Raw genomic sequence first — 27,697 nt, forward strand, 5'->3', positions numbered from 1 at the left:
ATCAATAATAGCATTAGAGGGGAACTACCCTTCAACATACCTAAGCTGCAATTCCAAACTGCCAATCAGGGAAAAAGTGATCCCAAATCCTATAGCCATTACTGTCTACTTCTTTTCTTTTGAAGGACCCTTTGATTTCTTTCTTTCTTTTCATCTTCTTTGGATTTTCAAGTCTACCCTGAACACTTTGGTGATACTCAGGAGTTCGTTAGGTGTTTGCCTCTTGTTAAGTCTCACTCAGATAAAGGACCACTGGTAATAGAATCAAAATAAATCTTCTCACATTTAACTCCTCTCTCCCACAAAGTGGCTGTCCTTGGCTGCCACCACTGTTGCTACAATTTAAAGGAAGGTGGCTACATACCAACCTTTGGTGCCCAGGGAGGAGCCATCCAATGACACACACTTGATCATCTACAAATGCTGACCAGGATGGAGCTGAGTCCTAACGCATAGATCATACTTGGGAAAAACCTTTCTACAGCCAGGTGATTTTTTTTTTTTTTTTTTTTTGGAGACAGGGTCTCACTCTGTCACCCAGGCTGGAGGGCAGTGGTGCAGTCATGGCTCACTGCAGCCTTGATCTCCTGGGCTCAAACAATTCTCCTACCTCAGCTGCCCAAGAATCTAGGACCACAGGTGTGTGCCACCACATCCAGATGATTTATTATTATTACGATTATTTGTAGAGATGGGGTTTTGCAGCATTACTCAGGCTGGTCTTGAACTCCTGGGCTCAAGCAATCCACCTGCCAAAGGCATATAACACAGGCAAGCCTCCCAAAATGCTGGGGTTATAGGCATGAGCCACTGCTCCCAGCCTCAGATGCTCTTGATTTCATTTATTCTCTGGAAAACCTGTGCCCATGGGAGGCCTCTCATCTCTAAACCGAGATTCCCCAAATACGGCAAATGCATGCATGCCTTTGCTCTCACAGTTCTCCTCGCTTGGAATAGCTTTCCCACCTGACCCAGCTCAAATATCACCTCCTCTGAGCAGCCTTTCCTGACCCTCTCCCCTCGCAGGCAGAGTAATCCATCCTTCCTTTGGATTCTCACAGCACACTTTGTTCTTGCCGCTACCATGGTACTTATTACATTACATTAGAGCCAGGTGGTGACTGCCTTTTACCTCTGAGTGACTGTGAGCTTCTTGAGGACAGGGGCTTCAGCTAATATTGGAACAATTAGCCTTGGGCTCAGTCCATAAAAGTTTTCAGAGCTTGAATTGAAGGGGTAAATTCAGACTTCAGCAATGAAGTCGGAAAGCAGTCCTCCCCAGCCATAAAATTCTATAACTGTACAAATAAAATGTGATCCCACGGACACACTTGTTTTGGGGACTTGGGGAGGTACATATTTGGCCGTGTTAGACTGGTCTAGAAATCACCATTCCCTTAACTAAACTCACCAGATGGTTGGCAATCAAGCTCAATCACTTAGTTAAGGTGAACCAACTTTATGTGTCTGTGTCAGGCAACAGACAGCTGGTTAAGTGACTGACACCCCTGAGCTGCAGGCCACATGCTTATGGGGAATGGAATGGTGTGTGGGGGTTGGGAGAGGACAAGGGAGTCTTTTGGATGCATTTATTTTGAATTGGGTGATGCACTTGTATAAAAGCAAATTGGAACCCTTGGCAGAGTCATTCAGCAGTATCAAAGATCTATAGTCACTGCAGCCTGGTTGGGGGAGTGCTACTAGTTACAGTTGCTTGGCTGTAAATAAAATCTCCCCTGGAATGAAGCATTTTAATTTGAAGTGATTCTATCAGGAGCAGCTGACAAACCTTTCAAGGAAGCTGGCAGTGTTAAGAGGAACCTCTATACCAATAGGAAAGGGCTTTGAAAAGAGCTAATGAAGTTTCAGCACGCAGCCCTGAACATGAGCTAGGCCCATTTAGCTACTGGTCAGTGTGTTTCAGAAACAAAGCAAATTAACCAGGGTGGGGGGCCTAGGGAGGCCACATCCCCCAGCTTCCTTCTTGAAGTTTCCTGTGAAACACCAAGAGCCAACAGCCTCATCCCCAGCCAGTCTCCCACCACAATCTGTGGGGCCAGATCTAGCCTTCTTTCCAGACTGGACATGGTCGAGTTTGGGCATGTGTACTTGTAACATTCTTCTCCAATTGCAGTGCCTGGTACAAGACCATGAACCTGGTAGGTGCTCAATAAATGTTGACTGACTTGAATTTCTGGAGGAAATTTTTGTTTGGTTTTCCTAGAAGTGAAAGATGCCCATCAAGAAAAAAACAAATCCAAGGAAACGCTGCAAAGGTGACTTTGCTGGTCAGTATCACACCAACAGGAAATGGGGTAAGGAGTGAGCAAGTAAACCAAAAGCCACAACAATTTGTTTTTAAAACTACAACAATATGTGGGCTGTACAGTAGTGCTGCCAGCTTTGTTTTTATCTACAGACATCTGTTTAGGGTTTCTTTGGCTCCAGCACTTTATTTTGTGGTGTGATGGGCCAAGGGTAAGGGAACTGGGTAGAATCACGTGGGTATATATGTGTGTAGTTCCCCAAACAGGCATAATGTTGTCTACAGTAGATAAAGGAGCTCTCAGGATACTGCGATTTAACAAATGCCCAGGAAATTCCCCTGTCTCTAAATCCCCACCACCTCTAACTTGCAGCTGGGACCTCAAATTACACTATTAGTACACCAAGCCTTTGGCTTCAGTATTCACCCCTGTGCTTGGAAGCTTAGTACATCTCTCTTGATATTTTATTCAGCGAAGGTGGGGAGTATGTAATAAGCCACAAACACCAGGCTGCATGATCTGTTGCTACTCAGATCTTTGACAGCATGTCAAACCAGCTCCAAGCCGACAGTAGGAGGGATGGTGGCTTGATCAGAGGATGAGATGCAGGGCACGGACTCTAATCCAAAAAGAGAAAGGAGGCAAATCATAGACACATGTGGTCCTGGTAGAGCAAGCTAAATGGAGATTTCACAGGCCAAGAATTTGTTTTGGAAACACTCTTCATGGTTTCTTAATCCACAGTCTAGTCACCCACAGCTCAGCCCAACCTCTGCGTACACAAAGAAAGATCTGGGTAGAGGACAGCTGCCATTCTGGATCCACCCCCACTCCAAAGAACTCTTAGAAGCAGTGTGTCTCCTGAGGTGGGGAGGGGGGCTTATTTCCTGTGGCAACAGCTGCTTCTGTCTCCCACTTTTCAATGAGGTCATCTAGTCTTCAGCTGCACAATCAAAAACAGTAAAGAGCAGGCCTCTGGAGTTATGATTGTCATTAAAACTAAACTCCATCAGCACATTCTCAGGACTGCACCTGGGAAGGCAGATGCAAGATGCTGCCCATTCTCAGGGCTGTTCCTAGCTCCCAGGGATCTGAATGCAAAGCCCAGACAGGGGTCATCACACATTCCAAATGCAAAGAATTTATGGACAGGAGAGGAAGGAGGAGTAAGACTCTGAGCCACTTTCTTCTGGAAACCCTTTCTTGACCAAAGACTTCCCCTTCTTCCTGTGGGCATGGAAAAGGAAGGACAAGAAATCTCAGTCCTAGGGGATACCACCTTGGAAAGCCATCATTTTTCACACTGTCGCTTCTGGGATTCTCCCAAGAGCAAGCTATTGATCCTGAGCCATTTCCCATGTATTAACCAGCACAAAGGACACACTCCAACAAAGCTGGCAGGCCTCCTGCAACATGTCTTCAGAGTCATTCCTGGGTCTATACTCTAGTGGAAGTGTCCCCTACCCTAGTCCCAAGCTGCAGAGTTTCAACGATGAAAGCTATCATCCAGTAGGCACCTTTCCTGCACCAGGCAGTGGGATGAGTGTTTGAATGAACTCCTTTAATCTCACAGCAACCGTATCAGCATCCTCATTTTATAGATAAACACACTGCGGCTCTGTGGGGGCTACACGACTTGCCGAGGTCACACAATTAGGAAATTCTGGGACCCAAACCCAAGTCTCTCTGAAGCCAGAGCCAATGGTCATATACATGAAACTGGACAAAGTCTCTGGCATTCACTCTGCAGCAATTCCCCTGCTAAATCCCACGTGGCGGAACTGTTAAAGAACTGACACCAGGTCTGGCGTGGTGGCTAATGCCTGTAATCCCAGCACTTTGAGAAACCGAGGCGGGCTGATCGCCTGAGGTCAGGAGTTCAAGACCAGCCTGGCCAACATGGTGAATCCCCATCTCTACTAAAAACACAAAATTTAGCTGGGTGTGGTGGCGCACACCTGTGGTCCCAGCTACTTGGGTGGCTGAGGCAGGAGAATCGCTTGAATTTGGGAGGTGGAGGTTGCAGTGAGCCAAGGTTGCACCACTGCACTCCAGCCTGGGTGACAGAGTGAGACTCCGTCCAAATAAATAAATAAATAAATAAATAAATGGAACTGACACCAGATTTAGATTTAACCACTTCTTCCAATGAGACTCAAACTGCCTAGCTTTGAAGGATCCTCTCACGGAGACACTGATCAGAAATGGGATGGTACACTCTGTGAGTTAGTATCAGAATCACCTTCTCCCAGATCCCAATTCCTCGCAAAACACATCTTTCTGCCAAGTCAAGTCAGCTCAATGTTGTACTTTCATGGCTGCAGTTTCCCCTGAGGGAATAAAGTGAAAGCAGTGTCTCTACCCAGCTTTCTGCTCCAGGCTGGCAGCTTCTTCACGCTGAGGAAGACAGTGAGAAGTCCATGCCTATGACATTATGTCTTAATTGAACACTTGTCCTCTCTTATTGGTATTGATGTAAAAAGAGGGAAAGGAGGAAAGAGAGCAACAGGAAAGATGAAACCCACTTTAGTCTTGTCATTTTCTAGGACAAAGGTCCAGGCTTCCAGAGCTCTATCTGAGAGGCAGGCCCAGGCAGCAGAGGGTCCAATGCTCTTTGCGAGGATGGCTTTGCTTGGCAGGAATAAAGCAGCTACAGGAGAAGCTGTGGCTGCTGGGCACAGCATTGTAACTTTTCTTGGACTGTACTCTGTTTCTGTGGCTTAGGCTTCCAACCACTGCCTCTTCTCTTCACAGGGCTGTACAACTGCAACTTTGGGAAGTGCACACTGAGCTTCATCTAAAGTCATTCCTTGTCAGAAGCCAAGGAATATAATTCAGCTTATGCGAAGGAGAAGGTTGTAGAGGAAAGAATACTATGGGTTTATTTATATACAAATAAAGAGAATGCAGTGTGTATAGATGATATGGTTTGGCTGTGTCCCCACCCAAATCTCACCTTGAATTGTAATAATCCTCCATGTCAAGATGGGGGGAGGTGGAGATAATTGAATCATGGGGGCGGTTCCCCCCATACTGTTCTCATGGTAGTGAATAAGTCTCACGACATCTGATGGTTTCATAAATGGGAGTTCCCTTGCACAAGCTCTCTTGTCTGCCACCATGTAAGGTGTGACTTTGCTTCTCCTTTGCCTTCTGCCACGACTGTGAGACCTCCCTATCCATGTGGAACTGTGAGTCCATTATACCACTTTCCTTTATAAATTACCCAGTTTCGGGTATGTCTTTATTAGCAGCATGAGAACAGACTAATACAACAGGTATCTCCTAGGAAATCCAGTGCTACAAATGTATTTTGCATTCAGACAGGAGGGCCAGGATGAAGGTGAGGCAAGCAAGGTGCTCACCTTGTGTGTAAAATTTAAGGGGGCACCAAAACATTCAGTCATCAAGATACTTTTTCAAATAATGTTTTGTATTTTAGAATAGTTTGGGATTTGCAGAAAAATTGTGAAATAGTACAATGAGTTCCCATAAGCCCTATACCCAGTTTCCCACATTAACATCTCTTGATTAGTAAGGTACCTTTGTCACAATTAATGAGCTAATATCAATTTGTTATTAACGAAAGTCTATGCTTTATTTAGATTTCCTTAGTTTTTACTTTTTTCTGTTGATCTCATATTACATTTAGTTGTCACATATCCTTGAGCTCCTCTTGGCTGTGACAATTTCTCAGACTTTTCTGGATTTTGATGACTTGATAATTTTGAGGAGTACTGGTCAGCTATTTTGTAGAATACTACTCTACTGGAATTTGTCTGATGTTTTTCTCATCAGTAGGCTGTGGTTATAGATTTTAGGGAAGAAGACCACGGAGGTAAAGTGCCATTCGCATCCCATCATATCCAAAGACACATACGATCAGCATGATTTATGATTGGGGACATTCACATTGATCACCTGGCTGAGGCAGTATTTGTCAGGTTAATCCATGGTAAAGAAACTTGTCTTTCCCTTTCCATACTGCACTTTTTTTTTTTTTTTTTTTTTTTTTTTTTTTTGAGACAGAGTCCCACTCTATCGCCCAGGCTGGAGTGCAGTGGCGCAATCTTGGCTCACTGCAATCTCTGCCTCCCAGGTTCACGCCATTCTCCTGCCTCAGCCTCCTGAGTAGCTGGGACTACAGGCACCCACCACCACGCCCGGTAGAGACAGGGTTTCCCTGAGTTAGTCAGCATGGTCTCAATCTCCTGACTTCATGATCCGCCCGCCTGGGCCTCCCAAAGTGCTGGGATCACAGGTGTGAGCCACTGCGTCCAACCTGCACTCTTTTTTTTTTTTTTTTTTTTTGATAGGATCTTGCTCTGCTGCCCAGGCTGGAGTGCAGTGGCATGATCATGATTCACTGCAGTCTCAACCTCCCAGGCTCAAGTGATCCTCCCATGTCAGCCTCAAGAGTAGCTGGGACTACAGGCACATGCTGCCACACCTGGCTAATTTTTAAATTTTTTGTAGAGAGGGAGTCTCACTATGTTGCCCAGGCTGGTCTCAAACTCCTGGTCTCAAGCAATTCTCCTGCCTCAACCTCCCAAAGTGCTGGGATTTCAGGCATGCAGCACCACGCCTGGCCCATACTACACTCTTTTACAAGGAAGTCACTATTCGCAGTTACACTCCACCTCCTTGAGGGCAGAGTATCTACACAAATTATTTGGAATTATTCTGCACAAAAGATTTGTCTATTATCCATTTATTTAATCATTTAATTATATCAATATGGACTCTTGGATGTTTATTTTATACTTTGGGTTATAGTCCAATAATACTAGTATATTTTCTCAAGTTTTTATACCTTTGGCCACTGGTAGCTCTTTTAGTTGGCTCCTGTGATGTTTTGCTTTTTGTTTTTGTTTGTGTATTTGTTAACACTTCCTTACTTTCTGGCAATACAAGATGCTCCAGGCTTATCTTGTGTATTTTCTGTCTCGGTCCTGGAATCGGCCATTTCTCCAAGGAGCCCTGGTTGCTTTTATTGAAAAACAGCATTAGAAAACAAGATTTGGATTCTGCTTGAATAAATAACATTTAAGACATTTTTTTTTTAAGTCAAGAAAATATGGCCCACAGGATGGCTGCCTGATTTTGTATATAAAGTTTAACTGGAACAAAGGATGGTGTTAGGGTGGGTCAAGAGAGGCAGGGGTGTGCAAGGGCAGAGTTGGAAACTGTATTTAAAATTTTGATATTTGTTCATTTTGGATTTGTCTACATTAATTTTGTGTCTTTAAAACATATCATTACAGCTATTCAGGAAACCAAGGCAGGAGGATCACTTGAGCTCAAGAGTTCCAGTCTCTAGTATGCCATGATTGCGCCTATGAATAGACACTGCACTCCAGCCTGGGCAACATAGGTAGAAACTTCTCTTTTAAAAATCATATCATTAAAATGTTATTTATGTTGATTACTGATATTTTTGGTACCCCCTTTAGTTTGGGCCTTGTTGGAAGGCAATCTGGCTTCAGGTCAGTGGCCCAACTGAACTCGTTACTGCTTTCCGAAAAAGGGTATAGCTTAAGCCAGTGTCTTGCTGGGCAATGGAATCTCCCAATGGAGCCACGTATTAAAGCCATAGAATTCCAGGCCTCAGCCCAGCCCTCCAAAATCATGGCAATGATCTACTTCTGATGTTTGGCAACCACTAAGGTAAACTGTCTAACACAGGTCTGTGGATAGGGAGGTGGTTTGATTAAAACATACTCCAAAATGATCTTCCTTTACTTTGTGTAGAATAATGGCAGTTGTTCTAAAATTTCAAATAATACTGAAGGATAGAGAGGTGTATTTGTGGTTCCAATTGGAATCTGGGTCTTTTTTTTTTTTTTTTTTTTTTTGAGACGGAGTCTCGCTCTTTTGCCCAGGCTGGAGTGCAGTGGCCGGATCTCAGCTCACTGCAAGCTCCGCCTCCTGGGTTCACGCCATTCTCCTGCCTCAGCCTCCCGAGTAGCTGGGACTACAGGCGCCCGCCACCTTGCCCGGCTAGTTTTTTGTATTTCTTAGTAGAGACGGGGTTTCACCGTGTTAGCCAGGATGGTCTCGATCTCCTGACCTCGTGATCCACCCGTCTCGGCCTCCCAAAGTGCTGGGATTACAGGCTTGAGCCACCGCGCCCGGCCGAATCTGGGTCTTTAAAGACGACATTGATCCTGAGCATGTATGTCCCAGAAGTTCCATTTTGGATTCCTGAAAGCTGGAGTCTGTGCCCTGTGCATCTTCTCTTCCTCTTCCACCCACTCAACAAGCTGGGGGAGAGCAGCTCCTCATTTGGACTTTCTCTTCATCCGCCCACAAATATGTGCTGATCTCTCTAGTTGACTCCTTTGCCCTGCAGGCTCACTCTCCCTCTCCCACCTCCTTTCCCCCTTTCTTGATCTCTTGCACTCTCTTGCTTTTGCTTGCCCAGCCTCCTGGCCCCACAGATTCCCTTTGCTGTCACTGATGCTTTTTTTTCAAGGTTGCTGGCACTCCCATGTGTGCTCTTGCTCCTGCATGAGCTTTCTCCATCCATCTTGGGCTCCTTCTCTACCTCTAAAACACTGGCTTGCTGTCTCATTCTCAGGCCTGTGATCTCGCTTTCTTTATTGCTTTATCCTACTCTTTCTCCCTGTCCCTCTTCAAGTGGCTCTCTCTCACACGTTCTTGCTCTCCCATTCCCCTGTGCATGGTGTGTGTGTGTGTGTGTGTGTGTGTGTGTGTGTGTGTGTCTTTTCAGAACCTGAGAGTCATGAATAATTTCCCTAAATGCAGAGTACCCCAGAGCAGAACAAGAACAAGGCTGATCTAACGGGGAGAACAGGAAAGATAGTATTTTTTTATTCACAAGAAGAAAAACGCCACTGGATCCAAGAAGAAAAATGCCACTGGATCCAAGGTTCTCAAGAGTGATCTCAGAAAACGTAAAGCCCTGGGGGTAAAAGGTGCTGTAAAGACATAGATGTGTAATCTAACATTGTCTATTACAGATAAAGCCAGCAGCCTCATTAGAAGCAATCAAAGTCACAAGGAGCAGCCGCTGGGAAACCCTAACAGCTGGGGCTATTTAGGACTAATTGCTTAACTCGCCCTTAGGCACAGGAAGCTGAGACTGAGGGACGAAGACATTTAACTCACCTCAAATGTGTTACTAGCAAAGGAACTTCCCAAAGTAGAAAAGTCAGCAACTCTGAGAAGTCAGAGAGGAGAGGCTTCTGAAGGGTTGCTAAAGGATTTCAGAAACAAGCCTCGAGCGCAGAGTCACTGGTTAAGCCCCTGGTTTCTGCCACCGAAGCAGTTGCGCAGGCTCACTTCCTCACCTCCAGAAACTTCTCTCTGGCCACTCTCTGCCAGGGAGCAAAGTTGTACTATGATTTGTGGCACCTGGGCAGATGCTGGGTTCATGTGTGGGTGTGGTCAGAATGCAGAGTGGGATGGGGACATCCTGAAGAGCAAAATGGAGAGAAACGAGAGGGAGCTCCAAGTGGAGGTTGGCCTTGTGTGTTCTCTCTCTCTCTCTCTCACCACCCCCACCCACCATGTGCAACTTCCCTTGCACTCCTATAAGCAAAAAGTTAGGAAGGGATGATTTAGGCAGTGCTTTAGTGTTTTGTGACACTTCTAAAAGTCTTTTTAGACAAACACATGCCAGGGGCCAAAATAAGACTTGGGCCGTTCCTCCTTGTGTATGTTATTTGCCTTTTATGAGAGATTTAGCCAGTATGTTTTGGGCTCATTTATAGGACTCCATCTAACTGCAGCAAAATACAAAAATCATTCAGTTTCCAGAATGCAGTCTGATTTTTCATAAATACTTTCCTCCAGGAACAGAAAGAGCTAATTCAGAAGGAGACACTAAATCACCTACCGAGTGAATAGGAGGCAAAATTCATTCTTCCCAAATTTGAACATATGAGAAAAACAAAATACCCTTGGGCATACGACTTTCAGAAATTTCTATTTATTAAAACCCAAAGATGGGTCTTCAAAAATACTTGTCAAATTTACTGATGTGGATGAAGTTAACCTATAAATGTTAAAACTCATCCTGCAACTTTACTTAATGTATTTTCAGTCATGGATAATGGCCAATAATTAAAAACTTTCTTAGTAAAGTAGGAACTGTGAATAAATAGAAATGAGTGAGAAGACTTACTTCAGGGTCACTTTTTCTGAGTGAAACTTCTTATCTTTTTCAACAAGCATCTCCTGACCAGGTGATTCTGCTGCAAGCTAAAGTGTGAGGATCAGTGATTCAATGCAAGACCCAACAGAGGAAGCACATTCAAGTTACAGACACTCTTCATATATTTCCTTCTAGAATTCATATGAGAGTCCCAATCACCACCCATCAAAGCAAGGTTTGTCCAATTACGTTAGTCTTCTCTACTGACTTTTCTGGTCTTAAAGGCTACCGAAAAGTTGCCCAAGGCAGGGTCATGGTTTCCTAAGAAGAGGATTCTCTTGATGACATTGACCAAAGCTTTGCACCCCACGCAAGCAGAAAACCTGCCTCAACGTGGACTGCCAAGTAGCCTGTAGAGCCTAAAGAAAGGATCTCCCTTTCAGCTCGCAAGGCCAACAGAAGCCTTCTCAGGCAGACCCACAGCTCCAAGGGCAAACTGGCTGACCCACAAAAGCCTTCACTTCCATTTGCCAAATCTCATAGTATTTTCACCACTGAGTCCTCTTAACTGTTGGTCCTTCTTTCCACTTCTCACTTGAGCATCAAGCCAACTGAAGTTTCCCACCTTTCCCCTTTTTAGCTGACTCATCAAGCCTGTCTCGTCTGCACACAGCCTGACATAGAAAGCCTATAAACCATCCCCATGCAAAGAAGTGGCCAGGTCCACTGTATTTGAGTGCTGAAGAGCTGGGCCCCTCCAACCTGGGTGGTGTGAGTAGATGGGCAGCTGCAGAAATAGACAACCAGGAACTTCAAAGGGCCACATTTCCCCTGAGGGTTATTTGGTGCCTCCCAAGACTAAAATTCCTCCCTTGGAATGTGGCAAGATTGAAATTCAAGGCAAAGAGGCTGACCTACTAACCTCTTCCCAGGCTTTACCATCATTTGTTTATAGGGGGTTTAGAAAATCTTTCCCTCCCCTTACTCAAAATTTCAAGCTCCTTTTCTCTCTGAGCTACCAGGCAAAGAAAATAATGTGAAATATGGGCAATAAGTATTAAAGGAGTAATTTCTGTGTTGGCCAGAATGAGACTATATCACTTCTGATTTTTCACTTCACTCTCTGATAAGGCAGTCCCAGAATATCAGAGTATGTTTCTTTTATTTAGGAATATGTTTCTGATTGATTTTTAGAAAAAAGCTCACCATCTAGCCTTCCTGAATTTCTCAGATTTATGGAATGGCATATGATCTGAAAGCAACATTAAAAAAATGATTTGGTTAGGTGGGGGTGATAAGGAGTGACTGTTTAATGCATACAGGTCTCATTTTGGGGTGACGAAAATGTTTTGAAACTAGATAGTGGTGATAATTTCACAACATTATGGGTGTCACTAAATGCCACTGAATAGTATAATTTTAAAAAGTGAATGTTATGTTATGTGAATTTCACCCCAATAAAAAAAAGCAAATAATCTGGCAATGGAGAAACTTGTTCTGCCTTCTGAGCAGCAAAGAAACATAACCTAAAAGATGCAAAATCTTCAACAGCAACAACAACAACAATACAATCAGCTAAGATCACCACGCTTGGTGATAACAGCAAACATTTATTGATCACATGGGCCAGTCACTGTGCTAACTTACATGCCCTATTTCACTGAATCCCCACACAACAATCCTATGAGATAGGTTCTATTTATGATTCACTGAGGAAGTAGAGGCTCAGAGAAGTTAAGTAGTATCCTCAAGGTCACATAGCTGATAAGTAAAGACATGGCTCCAACTCACTGCTATCTAATTCCAGAGTACATGCTCTTGATGGCATGTGTAGGTGACCAATCAGTGTGCACATAGGAGGAAGAGAGTTTTCTGTGTCTATAAAAGCTTAGTTTTTGAGGTGAGTGGGGTGAGCTCCTTGAAATGGCACACATGAGAAAAGGCAGAGTTCGTGACCACAGCATTGGCCACCAGAGCAGTAATGTGGAGTGAGGCCAGGGAGAGAGTACATGATATGGTTTGGTTGTGTCCCTACCCAAATCTCATCTTGAATTGCAGTTCCCATAATCCCCATGTGTCATGGGAGGGACGTGGTGGGAGATAATTGAATCATGGAGGCGGTTACCCCCATGCTTTTCTTGTGATAGTGAGTTCTCACGACATCTGATGGTTTTATAAGGGGCTTTTCTCCTTTTGCTCATTCTTATCCTTCCCGCCACCATGTGAAGAAGGACATGTTTGCTTCCCCTTCCACCTAATTGTAAGTTTCCTGAGGCCTCTTCAGCCCTGCAAAACTGTGAGTCAATTAAACTTCTTTCCTTTGTAGATTACCCAGTCTCGGCTACTTCTCTGTAGCAGTGTGAGAACAGACTGTATCTACTCAGAGCAAAGAAAAGTTTTAGCAAGGAGAAAGTGTGCATGTGCAAGTGTGTGTATGCATGAGCATGTGTGGAGAGAGAGAGGGCACAGGCATGGGAGAGAATGAGCACTTCGGTTCAGTGGAGGGGGCAGGGCGAGTAAACACTCACTTTTCCACTCTGCTCTCAACACACATAACTCACCCTTGTAGCCTGGGCATCCCTCACTTGTAAGTGTGCTTGCCTGAAGGAAAAAAGGAATTTGAGGCCCAGGTCAAAGGCGTTATGCTTTTTTTTCTTTAAAAACAAAAACATATCCAATAAAACCTTGGTAACTAACAAGACTTGCAATTACTCAATTTGGGGTGATATGATTTGTAGTCATTCAGTTTAAAAAGAAGGCATTGTTTCCTGGGATAAGATATGGGTGAAAAAAACCACTTTTTGCCTAAGAATCTTCCATCATATGCAAAGAATAAATGGTGGAAAAAGACTTGTGCCTCTGCTTTGGAGCTGAGACGCCTGCAGAGACCTGGCTAATTGACCCTGGAAACTTTCAGAAAGGTACAGAAAATGAAGCAAAATTACCCTTTATCTGTCTGAGCACAATTCACTAGATGAAAGCCCTCCACAGGCAAAGTACATTCATTCTTGGTGCAACATCGTCTGCAAACTCTCAGAGTGAAAAGAACTTCTGATTCTCAGGGACTGAAAAGGGCCCTGGGAAATGAGCACCCAGAAGTCAATGGACCTGCTGCTGTGGGAGGGGACAGACTGCCAATGGGATCCCACTGAGAGAGAAACCCCAGGAGCCCACCCCAGCAGGGGGCGAGCCAGCACCAGGGCATCCTGAGAAGCCAATCCTGGAAGTGGGCATGAAGGTCTTTGACCCTGAAAGCATGGATCCCAAGCCCTGCCATTTCCCAGGTCAATCATCCTCTCGCCAGCATTTCTGTTTCCCTGTGGGCAGAGGCAGATAATGAAGTGCCTGTTCTGGCTCATGCTGTTGCTTTACAAAGGGAGTTTTTCTGTAATTGGTCCATGCAAGGAGAGTTATTGCATCTTCTGAACCGTTAGGTCCCAAATGGCAAACCAAAGCACAATGGCTACAGTCACAGCCTTTGGAGACAGTATATTCATAGTCACTTCCTGTGGAGTGACAGGGAAGACAGAAACGGCTGAGAAATGTGTGCACCGGCCTTTTGAAACACGGGTCTGAATCTTCTGTAAAAACTGCATTGAAGTTATCACCCCTTGTATTACTTATGGATCCACAAGATAATTCCTCCTCACCCTAATTACTTCATCTGTACAATGGGGGTAATTATATGCATACATTATGAAGACATTTGTGAGGATTAAATGGGATAATGCATGCAAATGGGATAATGCAGCTATTGCTTACTGCAATAGCTGGGGCATGATGAGCTCTCAAAGAATATTAGCTATTATTAATATGAAATAATTCATCATTATTATTCAGCATTATAAAGCAGCTTGTCTTCTGAAGAATAGACACTACTCCATTTATCAAATGAGTACTAGATAATCCATCATGTTTCACTTATTGTCTTGGCTTGAACTCAAACTGAATGTTCAAATTCAGTAATTCAAATGCTACTAGATATTGAGCCCTTTGAGGGCAGGAGCCATGTTTTACTCAGCTCTGCATTTTTAGAGGCAATCCCACGGCCAGGTTTACAGTGCTTATGAAATGTGTGAAATGACTTCCACCCCAAGTTCTTGATAGAACCATTGTTCGTGTCTTCTCCCTTGACTTTCTTCCACAAGGTTTCAGATCTTTTTGTAAACTTCAAATTACTTAATAGATAGATTTTCTTCAGATCCTTTTCAGAAATAGGTGGGGAATAAATAATACTGATTCTGAAATATTTATTTACAGTAACCCTATATATCTCACCTAAAATGGAGAGTGGTGCATGTCCAAAGAAGGATGACAATGTTGCTAAGGATCCAGAGGGAAAGGAATATGGAGGCCAGGGACAGGGACAAGAATGGCAGAGGCCACAAAAGACCCAGAAACAAGCTTTCAGACATATTGGTCCATTTTGGCATGATGTCAGCTGCTAATGGCCCTTTCCAAGAGGCTGGCTTAAAACAGCATTTCCCCTTGGGCCTCTGTTGCTAACATAGCCCAGGAGGGAAAACTCATTCTTCTTTTTTTCCTATTTTTAATTTTTTTGGAAAGGATAAGGGACAGGGAGTTGCTAGCAACAGACCATCATAGTTAAGAATTTTTCTACTTTTCAATTGACTCAGCTTCAGTCTTAACTCTGTCACTTACTATCGTGTGACCCTGAGTAAGTTTCTTAACCTCTCTGACCTTCATTTTCCTCCTCTGTAAAATGCAGATGACAATAATGATATGATCCTCACTAGGTTGTTGTGAAGATTAAATTAAAATTATGTGAAGTGTCTGGGACATAGTAAGAGTTCAATAAATGTGAGTTGCTATGATTACGTGTCCTGCAGGCAATAGCTACAGGCTCGAATAACTGAGCACCTCAGGATGATGGAAAGACCAGACTAGAAGCCATGGGTTCAAGCCTTGAAGAGTGGCTTGTGGGGCCAGGGATCAGAGATTAAAGGGCATACCTAGTTCCTCATTTGTAACATGGTAAAAACGTAGGATCTATCTACTTCCCATGAGTAAAAGTTTTAAGAATTTAATGAACTAATGCATGTGAAAGTACTTTGCGAAATGCAGGCATTCTGTGCATATGTAAGTGGTATTCTCACTGGGCATTCCCAGAGAGAGGGAAACATTATGTTTAGCTCATAAATACTTGGGTTTTAATCCTTTGAAGGCTTTCCTGCTAGCACACCGTGGTACGGAGAAATAGCAGACAGTGCAGCCTCGAGATGTTCTCTCTGCATTGAGCTGGGCTCTGCTCTCAAATCCCTCCATGTTCCACCCTGTTCAGGAGCTGCTAAGATGGCCTTGTCACTTTTAAAGGTTCTTGTCACCAAGCCATCAGTTTTAGGCATCATCTTGCAATTGTGACATGTCTAATCTTGCTCACTTGACCATGCTAGGGCCATGGCGAAGTGACTGAGGGCTTGGAGCTGCCTGTCACAGCTAATGGCTCAGTCCACACAAGACTTAGATGCTGCTTGTGTCATCCTCTGTCCAGTTGGCAGACGGAGAGATGTGAAGACTTGTCATCCATCACCAAATAGAAAGCAATCTCTCCTGATGGAAATAAAACAATCAATACGTTTGGATTTCAATCACAGAGAATATGTTTTCTCAGAATAGGTCTTAATCAGTGTGTGCCCTGACAGATAGCATGCTGGTGTGAAGAGTAAGCTGTGCAAGAACAAATGTCACTTGGAATACCAAAATAGATTTAATAGAAGAAACATACATCAGAATATATCTTTGTTCCCTACCTCCTTACAGAATTTGTGAGACAATTCTTGTAACATGGTTACCTGACTCACTGGACTGCCAGCATTTCAACATTAGGAAAGAATGAATTTTCCAAAAAAAGGAGTGGTGCATTTCTATTTCTGGGAGACTCTCCCATATTTAGAGCTAAAAAGAACCTTAAGATCTTTCAACCTGTTTTTCAGCTTTCAAACAGAAGTTTGCTCCTTTTATAAAAGGAACTGAAGTCCCAAAAGGGCAACTGTGTGCCCAAGGTTACACAGCCAGTCAGTGGCAGAGCTAGAGTATAAACCCAAGAAATACCAATCATTTAGGAATCAGATAATATGCAGTAAAATAGCAACTAAAGGCATTTGAACGACCATTGACATTTTGGTAACACTAACAAAACAATGGTGGGTGGTCTATACTTCTTATTCTAGATGATTCCTAAAATCCCTTCAGCATTGGCAGTCTGGGAGTTTATGATGTGACATTTGCATTACATCTCTTTGGGACCAAATCCCTGTTCTATGAGGTGTAAGTAGTGGTGACACACATTGAATATAAACCTTGAAGCAGACAGTTGAAAAGTAGAAAATTCAACCAGCCTCTTGTTTCATGTGGTCTGATGGGAAATGCCCCTCCTTATTTAATTGTCTGTTGAGTGCCCCTGCAACAATCCACCTCCTTCCAGGCCAAGCTGAATCTTCCCTACTTACCAAGTTAATGAACACCCACTCACAGGAATGGGCTTTTTCTTTCTCCAAGAACCAAAGTTGTGATTTCAGGAAACGTCCCCCATCTGGTTACGATTTTTTAAAACAACAGTAATTGCTGGGGTGGTTTTGGGGGTGTTCTTCTCAATTCTACATTTTTGGACATGTTCTCCCAATCCTACCACAGAACAAACAAGCCAGAGAAGACCCAACACTTCCCAGTTTTATTCTCTCACCTCCCACTTGCTCAGATCAGAAAGAGTAAAGAGATTCTGGTCTTGAGTATTTCATTTGAGGCTTCTCACTTCCAGAACTTCAGGTGAATATAGCAAGTGTGGTTTTCAGTACTACTGAGTGCTAAGTACTGGATAAGACCTGGGCCACGGTGTATGAGTTGGGATGGCTACAACTGCTCCCCTGTCCTTTAGCAGCTTGCAAGCCTGGAAGAGAGAGATGCAAACTTCTCACTAGAATTTGTTGTAGAACAAAATGCCTTCTATGGGAGGCACAAGTGGGAGAGATATAAAAGGAACAATTATTCCAGTAAAGAGGAAGATCACAAACACCTCAAGGACAAAAGAATGTTAGCACTAAGCTTTAAAGAATGCATTTGGAGATACATGTGTGTTAATGCAAGGAGAATCTTCTGTTAACACTAATTACCATTTAATAACCAGAAAAACACATTGTAGACGTTGTGCATCTGTGTGTGTGTGTGTGTGTGTGTGTGTGTTTCAATAGATTTATTTCTCTTTTGTATTTATTTTTTGACACGCTGTCTTGCACTGTCACCCAGACTGGAGTGCAGTGGTATGAACATATCTTGCTGAAGCCTCAACCTCCTGGGCTCAAGCGATCCTCCCACCTCAGTCTCCCGAGTAGCTGGCACCATGGGCATGCACCACCATGCCCAGCTAATATTTTATGTAAAGACACGGTCTCATATTGTTGCCCAGGCTGGTCTTCAACTCCTGGACTCCAGCAATCCTCCTTCCTCGGCCTCCCAAGGTGCTGGGATTACAGGCATGAGCCACTGCACCCAGCCCTAGATTTTAAAATAATATTACTTAACATTTCTTGAGTGCCAACTGTAGGTTCACCACAATACTAAGTGCTCCACATTTATTATCTCATATAATCATCATAGCAACCTTACATGGACTAGTATGTATTATCATTCTCCTTTTTAAGTCTAGGAAACCAAGGCCCAAGGACTTCCAGCTAGTCAATGGCAGAGCCTGGATTTAAAGCCAAGCAGTCTGACTCAAAGCCAAGCAGTTTTCTAAAGGTGTGGGTTGCATACCACCAGCCTTAGACTCAAGTGGCAAAGCCCGTTAAAAGTGCAGATTCTGAGCCTCGGCCCAGATTCAGGAACCAGAATCCTGTTATATGGGGCACAGGAATTTGCATTTTCAACAAGACCCCAAGGTGAAACTAATGCAACTAATGTTTGAAAATCACTGTAGTACAGCATTCATTTGCATGGAGAAAGCTAGAATATTATTACAGGGATCCCAGAACACATGAAGAGCAGTCAAAATTATTGGTAAATGAATCTTTCACCATTAATTTAACTAACTAAAATAACAAATTCTTTTTATATTTTGAAATGATATGATTGATATCATATCTAAGAAAGGCAGGCCTCAAAGGCTGGCCATCTGGGATTTGAGGGGAACAAAAGAAGTGCTTAAATGGAGAGCAGAAACTACAGAAAGGAAGGTGAATCAGTATGCGAAGGCAATGGCTCTGGAGGACGATGTCACAAAGTGGAATCTTGGGGTCTTGACAGTCTGATCCTGGCCCTGCCACTAAACAGGCCAATTGACCTAGAGCACTCAACTTTTCCAGGTGTATTAGTCTGTACTCACACTGCTATAAAGACATACCTGAGACTGGGTAATTTATGAAGAAAAGAGGTTTAATTGATGCATAGTTCCACAGACTGCCCAGGAAGCATGGGTGTGAGGCCTATGGTAATGTGGTTGCATTTTCATACCAGCAATTCTCACCTAATTTTAGTATCATGAAATGCACTCAATTGTAAATCAACACCACATGTAATGAGGTCTTGCTTCCATACTCAGAAGATACCTTTATTAGGCATTTACCATGCTCCAGTGAATGGCTGAGGTACTTTTACATGAATTATCCTATTTCATTCTCTTAATAACCCTATGCAGCAAATAATTATTGTATTATCATTTTGCAGCTAAGAACAATGGGGCTCTGCGAGGTTGAGTAACTCAACTTGCCCAGTGTCACACAGCTGGAAAATGACAGAGCTTGGATTGGAACTCGATTGTCTGACCTCAACGACCTGATTACAAAGGACTTCTATAGTAGTCCATGCAAGATCAGCCAGTTCTAGGTAGGCAAAAAAGGCCAAGGACAAAGAACATAGTCTCCCTCAAAGAGAGGTTCAATGAAACTACTGCTCCAACAGACCTCAAGATGACTGAGACCTTCCATCCTCAAGGGGCAATGCCACCGCTGCTATCAATCCTGCTACTCCTCTCCCTTTTCTCTTTTTGAGACAAGGTCTCGCTCTGTCACCTAGGTTGGAGTGCAGTGGCGCGATCACAGCTCACTGTAGCCCCGATCTCCAGTGCTCAAGCAATCTTCCCACATCAGCATCCTGAGTAGCTGGGACTACAGCCACACACTACCATGTCCATCTGATTTTTTAAATTTTTGGTAGAGAAGAGGTCTCGCTGTGTTGCCCAAGCTGGTCTTGAAGTGATCAAGTGATCACTGTCAAATGGGAATAGTAGTAATTTTCAAGGTGTTTGTGAGGATCAAATAATAAGGATTTTACCTGTTTTTATTTTCCTTATATGATGTACACGTTCTTTACATTGAAAAAATTATTTCTCCAAACTAGAATCTAAGTTCCACGGGTATGGTGTGTCTGATAAGGTAACCAAGTGATACTCCCACCTCGGCCTCCCAAAATGCTGAGATTGCAGGCATGAGCCACCCCGCCGGGCCGCCACTCCTCTCAACTGCCCTTTATTGAGCCTCTATGCTCAGCATGGTGCTCCTATGCTTTGCATACTTAATCTCATTTAATTTCTGCTCCCCTTTGAGGTGGGTAGTATGATGCTTGTTACTTTTTGAATGATGAACCTGAACCACAGCGAGGTTAAGTAGCTTGCCCAAGATTATAATTGCTAAGCAGGAGGGCTGAGATTCAAAACAACACCTGGCTCGACACAAAGGCTTTCCTTTTAGCCATGATGTTGTGGTGCTTCCACTTAACTTAGTAGACCTAGCCAGGGTCTCTCAGAGTTGATACATCTTTACATCAAACGCTTTACTAATGACCCAAGGTATCCATATCTTCCACGGGCTCCATTAAGTCAAATCTCAGGGTGGCAGCACTTTGGGAGGCCGAGGCAGGCAGATCACTTGAGGTCAAGAGTTCGAGACCAGCCTGGCCAACATGGTGAAACCCCATCTCTGCTAAAAATACAAAAATTAGCCAGGTGTGGTGGTGGACGCCTTTAGTCACAGCTACTCGGTGCTAGGGTGGGAGAATCACTTGAACCCTGGAGGTGGAGGCTGCAGTGAGCCAAGATCGCACCATTGTACTCCAGCCTGGGTGACAGAGTAAGACTCTGTCTCAAAAACAACAACAACAACAACAACAACAAAAAATCTCAGGGTGAGTGGGACCTACCTAGTAAAAGAGATAACAAATACTTTTATCAGACCCACCATACCATGGAACTTAAGATTCTAGTTTGAAGAAATTTTTTCAATGTAAAGAACGTGTACATCATATAAGGAAAATAAAAACAGGTAAAATCCTTAGTACCTGATGATCCTCACAAACACCTTGAGAAGTATTACTATTCCCATTTGACAGGTGAGGAAAACGATCATTCACTTGTCCAGCAACTGAGCTATGCAAAATGCAGGACTGCATAAAAACTGAGAATTCTTTCACTGGAGTGTAGTGACTATTGGGAACAGCCTTGGCTTTTCAGCTTCCTTACCATGTTCAACCTATCATCTCTCTTACTTTCATTAGGCTTGTCCATTGGTGTGGTTTTTGGATTTTGTGGATCTTTGCACTAGAATGTGTCCAGAATTGCTGGGTTCTTGGTCTCGCTGACTTCAAGAATGAAGCTGCGGACCCTTGTGGTGAGTGTTACAGTTCTTAAAGATGGTAGTCTGGAGTTTATTCCTTTAAATGTTCAGATGTGTCCACAGCTTCTTCCTTCTGGTGGGTTCGTGGTCTCGCTGACTTCAGGAGTGAAGCTGCAGACCTTCACAGTGAGTGTTACAGCTCATAAAGATGGTGTGGACCCAAAAAGTGAGCAGCAGCAAAATTTATTGCAAAGACTGAATGAACAAAGCTTCCACAGTGTGGAAGGTGACCCGAGCAGGTTGCCGCTGGCTGGCTAGGGCAGCCTGCTTTTATTCCCTTATCTGACCCCACCCACATCCTGCTGATTGGTCCATTTTACAGAGAGCTGATTGGTCTGTTTTACAGAGAGCTGATTGGTCCATTTTGACAGGGTGCTGATTGGTGCATTTACAATCCCTGAGCTAGACACAGAGTGCTGATTGGTGCATTTACAATCCTTTAGCTAGACATAGTGCTAGACAGAAAGGTTCTCCAAGTGTCCACTAGGTGAGCTAGATACAGAGTACTGATTGGTGTATTTACAATCCCTGAGCTAGACACAGCATGCTGATTGGTGCATTTACAATCCTCTAGCTAGACATAAAAGTTCTCCAAGTCCCCACTAGACTCAGGAGCCCAGCTGGCTTCAGCTAGTGGATCCCACACCCGGGCTGCAGGCAGATCTGCCTGCCAGTCCCACTCCGTGCACCCGTACCCCTCAGCCCCTGGGTGGTTGATGGGACCCAGCGCTGCAGAGTAGGGGGCAGCTCTCGTCGGGGAGGCTCAGGCCTTGCAGGAGCCCCCGGCAACGGGAGCGGGAGGCTCGGGCGTGGCAGGCCGCAGGTCCCGAGCCCTGCCCTGCAGGGAGGCAGCTGAGGCCCAGGGAGAACTCGAGTGCAGCGCCAGCGGGCCGGCACTGCTGGGGGAACTGGTGCACCCACCGCAGCTGCTAGCCTGGGTGCTAAGCCCTTCACTGCCTTGGGCTGGTGCGCCGGCCAGTCGCTCCAAGTGCGGGGCCCACCGAGCCAGCACCCACACCTGCCAGAACTCTCGCTGGACTGTGAGTGCAGCGTGCAGCCCGGTTCCCACCCGAGCCTCTCCCTCCACACGTCCCTGCAAGCAGAGGGAGCCGGCTCTGGCCTTAGGCAGCCCAGAGAGGGGCTCCCACAGTGCAGTGGTGGGCTGAAGGGCTCCTCCAGCACCACCAGAGTGGATGCCGAGGCCGAGGAGGCGCTGAGAGTGAGGGCTGCTAGCACACTATCACCTCTCAAGAATATACTGAATTTTCTTTCTCAGAAGAAATGTCTGCCCACATAAATCCAAGCCATGAGCTTCTCATAGTACTCCTTTTTACTTTTCATCAAAATTTTACTTTTCATCAAAATTCTGGGCATAAGCAACATTCAAATTTACTTCTTTTATGTGGTGTGATTAAAAGTCCTGTATAGTGCCTGTACGAATCATCCACCCTCCTGAAAGCTTCTGTGTAATAACATTCCCACCTTTGAATAATGTGCTGATCCATTGATTAAATCAGTTCCAAAGGTTGAATCAGTGAGGTAAAATTGGCAGGCAGGAAGGTATTGCCAGACACTAATTCCCTTTCCTCGGGGTGAGCTCTATAAATGTGTAGCAATTGAATAGCTTTGTAATCTTCAGGGAAGTCTACGGTGCTGAAATTAAACCCATCAGACAAAGAATACCTTTTCCCAACCACAAATGATCCTGCATTTTATGAGCAACAGGTAAACAAGTAACTTTTGAAAGCAAGAAGACAATAATATTTTCCATTCTGCAAAGGTTTTATTTCACAAGGGCCTGCAGCATTAGTACTTTAGAAGAACAGTTAATTTGTCCTCATTCTTTTGAAACTTGGAGGCACCCAATGCATGGGCTCCAGAAGGGGAGAAGTCAGCACACATCATCGAAATAGACCAGTTTCCACCTCCTAACAGCAAAGCGGCTCAGGGGGAAAAGTGTGTTCATCAATTGCATTTCACAGACATCCTCTGCAGCTTTTCCAGCCACTAACTTTTTTTTGCCAGACACTTAGAGCCCTTGAATGCCTGTTTAATCTCAGACTACAAAAGTCATTATTCAGTGATGGCACAAGAAACAAATATCACCAACTGCTAAAAAGCTTTGGGCTTGGTAGACAATTCCAGGCCAGCAATAGGCATGTTGTCACGGTTGTACCAAAAAAAAATAAAAATAAAATACACACTCCAGGTGCCTCAAATGAGGTAGGCGCAAAAGCAGAAGTGACCAACAGTTGTGTAGATCAGAACTTGCAACTGCTTTGAATATCTGATTTTAATAAGTCTTGGTGTCACAAGATGTGGAGAGCCAACACTGTCTTCTTCAGCAACCCATGCCAAGACTCACCTTCTCTGAGACAAGAGGCAAGTTACCCTTTTGTTACTCATTTATGTCTGGTACAACTCACTTGTGATATGTTTATCTGTTCCTCACCAAAAAGGTTGTCATTATCATCAGTATCGTCATCTTAATTTGAGACTGTAGTAGTACTAAGTGTTTTGCATTTGTTACTTCATTGAATCCTCACAAAATCCTTGGAAGATAGGAAACATCATTACCAAAGCAATGGTAGTTATTATTTCCTGAGTGCTCCTATAGTGTTATGTGCCACATACTCTCCTAAGAACATTATACACATTATCTCATTTTCTTCGTACAAGAACTCTGTTATTCACCCTGTTTTACAGATGAGAAAACAAGATCAGAGACATCAGGTAACCTCTCCAAGGTCACTGCTATAATGGATAGAAGAATCAGAACTGGAATCCAGGTCGTTCAAATTCCAGCTCACACACACTATTCCCTGCTACTGGATTTTAACATTCTGGGGAGCCAAGAACTGTGTTTAGTTCATCCATGCATCACTCATAGCACCTAACTCAAGCTCTGACACATAATAGAGAATCAATAAAATTTGGATTGCCTCTCTGAGGTTATGCCAACACCATTTATCAGGTTCACTCTTAGCTTTGTAAAGATAATTTATAAATGTATGTAAATAATCAACCTGCACCACTGCTTATTCTTCCCCCCAAATCCCAGCACTATTATATTGAGAGAGCTCTCCCTAGTGTTTTTCAATTATCTTAAACCAACTGGCTTCCCCTCTGGTGGCAGTGGTCATTCTGTCTCTCCTTGGAGGCAAAGGGATGTATTGGGTAAGTCTTCCAGTTCCTTGGGTCTGCCATTTTGGAACTTCCTTCAACTGCATTTGAGAAATACTCATCTACTGCTGGCAGATGCTTAAATTAGTAGGGCTTTTCTGGTGGACAGTGTGGCTAATACAACACAAGCCATAAAAATGTGTATACCCTTACACATGCTGTTCAAAATGGAATTAATTATAGTTACCAAAAATAGCAGAATAAAAAGAGAAAATATCTTAAGTGACCAATAGGGAAATAGCAAATTCTGGTAGACGCTGAAAGTGAAGTCTTAGGCAACCATTAAAATTTTTATTTTCAAAGAATATTTAATGACCTGGTAAATGGTCACAATATGATGTATGGTGAGTAAGATGGTCCTGGACACCAAAGTCTAGGAGAGGAGGCATGGACTATACCAACAATTATAAACCTAATTATTATAAAGAAAATTAGGATCACAATTTGTATCTCACCACAATGCAAGGCACATAGTAGGTGCTCAGTAAATATGTAATGAGTGAAAGAAAGAATGAATGAATGCAAGCAAACAGTGTAAGAAACTAAAGCAAACTGATACACCTTGGGTTGTGAGACTGCAGGTGATCTTTATTTTCTTTTTAGTATTTTATGGATGTTAACTGTTTTCTAATGAACAATGTATTACTCTCAATATCTGAAAAATATCTTACTGAATGGATACTACCTACAAAAGAAGAGGAGCCAAATCTGTTAATGTAAAGAGAAAAATGTGAGTGAGATAAGTAAGAACTATCTGGAGGACCTGGGGGTATTTTTCAGATGAGATGTTATTTTTTCCCCATAGGATGACAAGAAGCAGCTGTTGAAACCCCCCTTTGTGTTCGGCATATAACTTTAGAAATGAAGACAACTTTTAATTCTTCAATTAATTTCAAAAGAAGGAAATGGGGGAGCACATCACAAAAATGGGCTTCTTGTCCTTTGAGTTCAAATTCAAAGTATAAGTTGGTTGCTTGAGCTTGGGCCCCAGGAATCCCTGCTCACATGGGTAGCCTTGGGCATAGAAAACAGGCAAAGCTTTGGGAAAAACACTGTCACATCAAATCATCTTTGAAGTAACTTTCATAATGAGACTTGACGATACTGTATTTGCCTAAAAATAAAGTTTGGAGTGAGTTCAAAATTTGTAATTTATGAGAGCCTTTGGCATATATTGGATGACTTCATTTTGATCTCCTCTTTGATGTGATGTATCAATTGATTTTCTTTTCTCCTACCATTGTTCTTGGATGTGTACAATGGAGCCCTTTATTTTCAGAAAAGCAATTAGCATGAAATGTTACTTATGGTGTCCTAAACTATGTGTTCTATAAATGGTAAATTATTGTAATTACCAGAAGATGAAAGTCATATATTGGATACATTCTTATAATTATTACAAAGAAGTGGCCTGGTCACGGACTGAAATCAAATTACAGATGCATAAAATTCAATTTCACTTTTCTCAAGATCTGTGTAAAAGTTGAACACACACAAAATGTGGTTTCAAATGTAACATGCTGGCACAGAAGCAGTTTCTGCACAGATGCTGTGAAATGATACATTTCTAGAATTTTCCGTGCTGTCTCAAGACCCAGTTGTGTTTTCTTGTGACCACCGCACTCTAAATTTAAAAGGTGCTAACATCTGGTTTAGCAGATCCCCAATCCTTCTTTTTCATTTGCTTTATGAGGAAATAAAACAACAACACACCAAACTAAAGATGCAAGAAGGGAAATATTGTACCAACAAGGCCATTTCTGAGGCAAAGTATAAGCCTTTCATACTTGTTAATATATATATAATTAATATATGTATATATTACATACAATATAAATAATTGTATGCAATATAATTATATTGTATACAATATAAATAACTGTAATAATTAATATATAATATATAAAAATAGAGAATTATATTAATATATTATATTATATTTTATATAATCCAACTATATTAATATATAATTTAGATGATATATTAATATGTAATATATTAATGTAATCTTTTATCTTTATAAAGATATAAAAATATACATATCTTTATATATTTATAACACATTAATATAAACTTTCATATTTATAGATTTATAATCTATAAATATATTATAAATATATAATATATAATATTGAAGATATTAATATATTAATCATGTTAATATATTGATTACATATTATATACTATATAATATATTTTATAAATATGTAATATATAATAAACATGTATTATATATTTATAATATATAAATATAATACATTTATAATCAAAAAGTCAACATTAACTCATTAACATTATAAGATGATTATATAAAAAAGACCGGGAATAGCCAGTGTTGACGAAGATGTGGAGAAATTGGAACCCTCATGTACTACTGGTGGGAGCGTAAAATGTTGCAGCCATTTTGCAATACAGTCTGATAGTCCCTCAAAAAGTTAAACTTGAAATCATCATATGACCCAGCAATTCCACTCCTAGGTATATACCCAAGAGAAATGAAATCACCAGTCCACCCAAAAACCTCTATATGAATGCTCATAGCAGCTCCATTCATAATAGCCGAGAAATGGTAATAACCCAAATGTCCATCAAAGGATAAATAGATAAATAAAATGTGATTAACTCATGCAGTGGAATGTTATTTGGCCACAAAAAAGAAGTGAAGCTCTGATAGTGCTAGAGGAGGGATGCACCTTGAAAACATTTAGCTAAATGAAAAAAGCCAGTCACAAAAAAACACATATTGTGTGATTCTGTTTACATGAAATGTTCAATATAGGTAAATCCATAGAGATAGTAAGCAGATTTGTGACCGCCAAAAGCTGGAGGGAAGAGGAAATGTGGAGCGCCTGCTGACAATTACGGGATTTCCTATGGAGGTGTTAAAACTGCTCTGGTATTAGTAGTGATGGTGGCACAGCTCTGAATAAACTAAAAACCACTCAATTGTATCCTTAAAAAGGTGAATTGTAATATCATAGGAATTATATTTCAATAAAGCTGCTATTTTTAAAACTCAATATTAAATGGATGAACTGAAAATAAAGATGATTATTCAAATAATGTCTCTGTCAAAAATGGAAAGTTTATGAATTCCACAGCACATGATTTAAAGGGAGAAATGTAGAGCATCTACTGTGTTCCAGACACTGTTCTAAAGGCTGGGAATAGAGAAATGAACATAACAAAGTCCCTGCCCTCACAAATTTCACATTCCGAGGACTCAGCTTTACACAATCTGGTAGATGGGTGTGACTTTAGGTTTGGAGGAACTCCCAGAAGAAGGTTTAGGGGGTTGAGAGAAAAGCTCCTAAACCTCCTTGTTCATTTATAAAACAGTGCTATTTGCTGTTTTCTGTTCTCCACCCCAAACATTTTTAGGACCAAGTGCAAATAGTCTTGCTTCTTGAAAAATTGCTCCTACAGACCATGTCTCAAAACTGCTATGAAGCTAAATCCCAGCTTCTCATGCAGAGAGACCTTATCTGTCTGGGGAAAGCCAGAGT

The 27,697-nt window shown here is 42.6% G+C and overlaps 1 protein-coding gene across 2 annotated transcripts in view; it reads right to left on the reverse strand.

Moving 5' to 3' along the window:
- The window catches only part of HS6ST2 (heparan sulfate 6-O-sulfotransferase 2), a 345,758-nt gene that overhangs the window by 123,164 nt on the left and 194,897 nt on the right, over positions 1-27,697 (reverse strand). The window lies entirely within an intron of this gene.

Source organism: Theropithecus gelada, chromosome X (assembly GCF_003255815.1).
Source record: "Theropithecus gelada isolate Dixy chromosome X, Tgel_1.0, whole genome shotgun sequence".
NCBI lineage: Eukaryota > Metazoa > Chordata > Mammalia > Primates > Cercopithecidae > Theropithecus > Theropithecus gelada.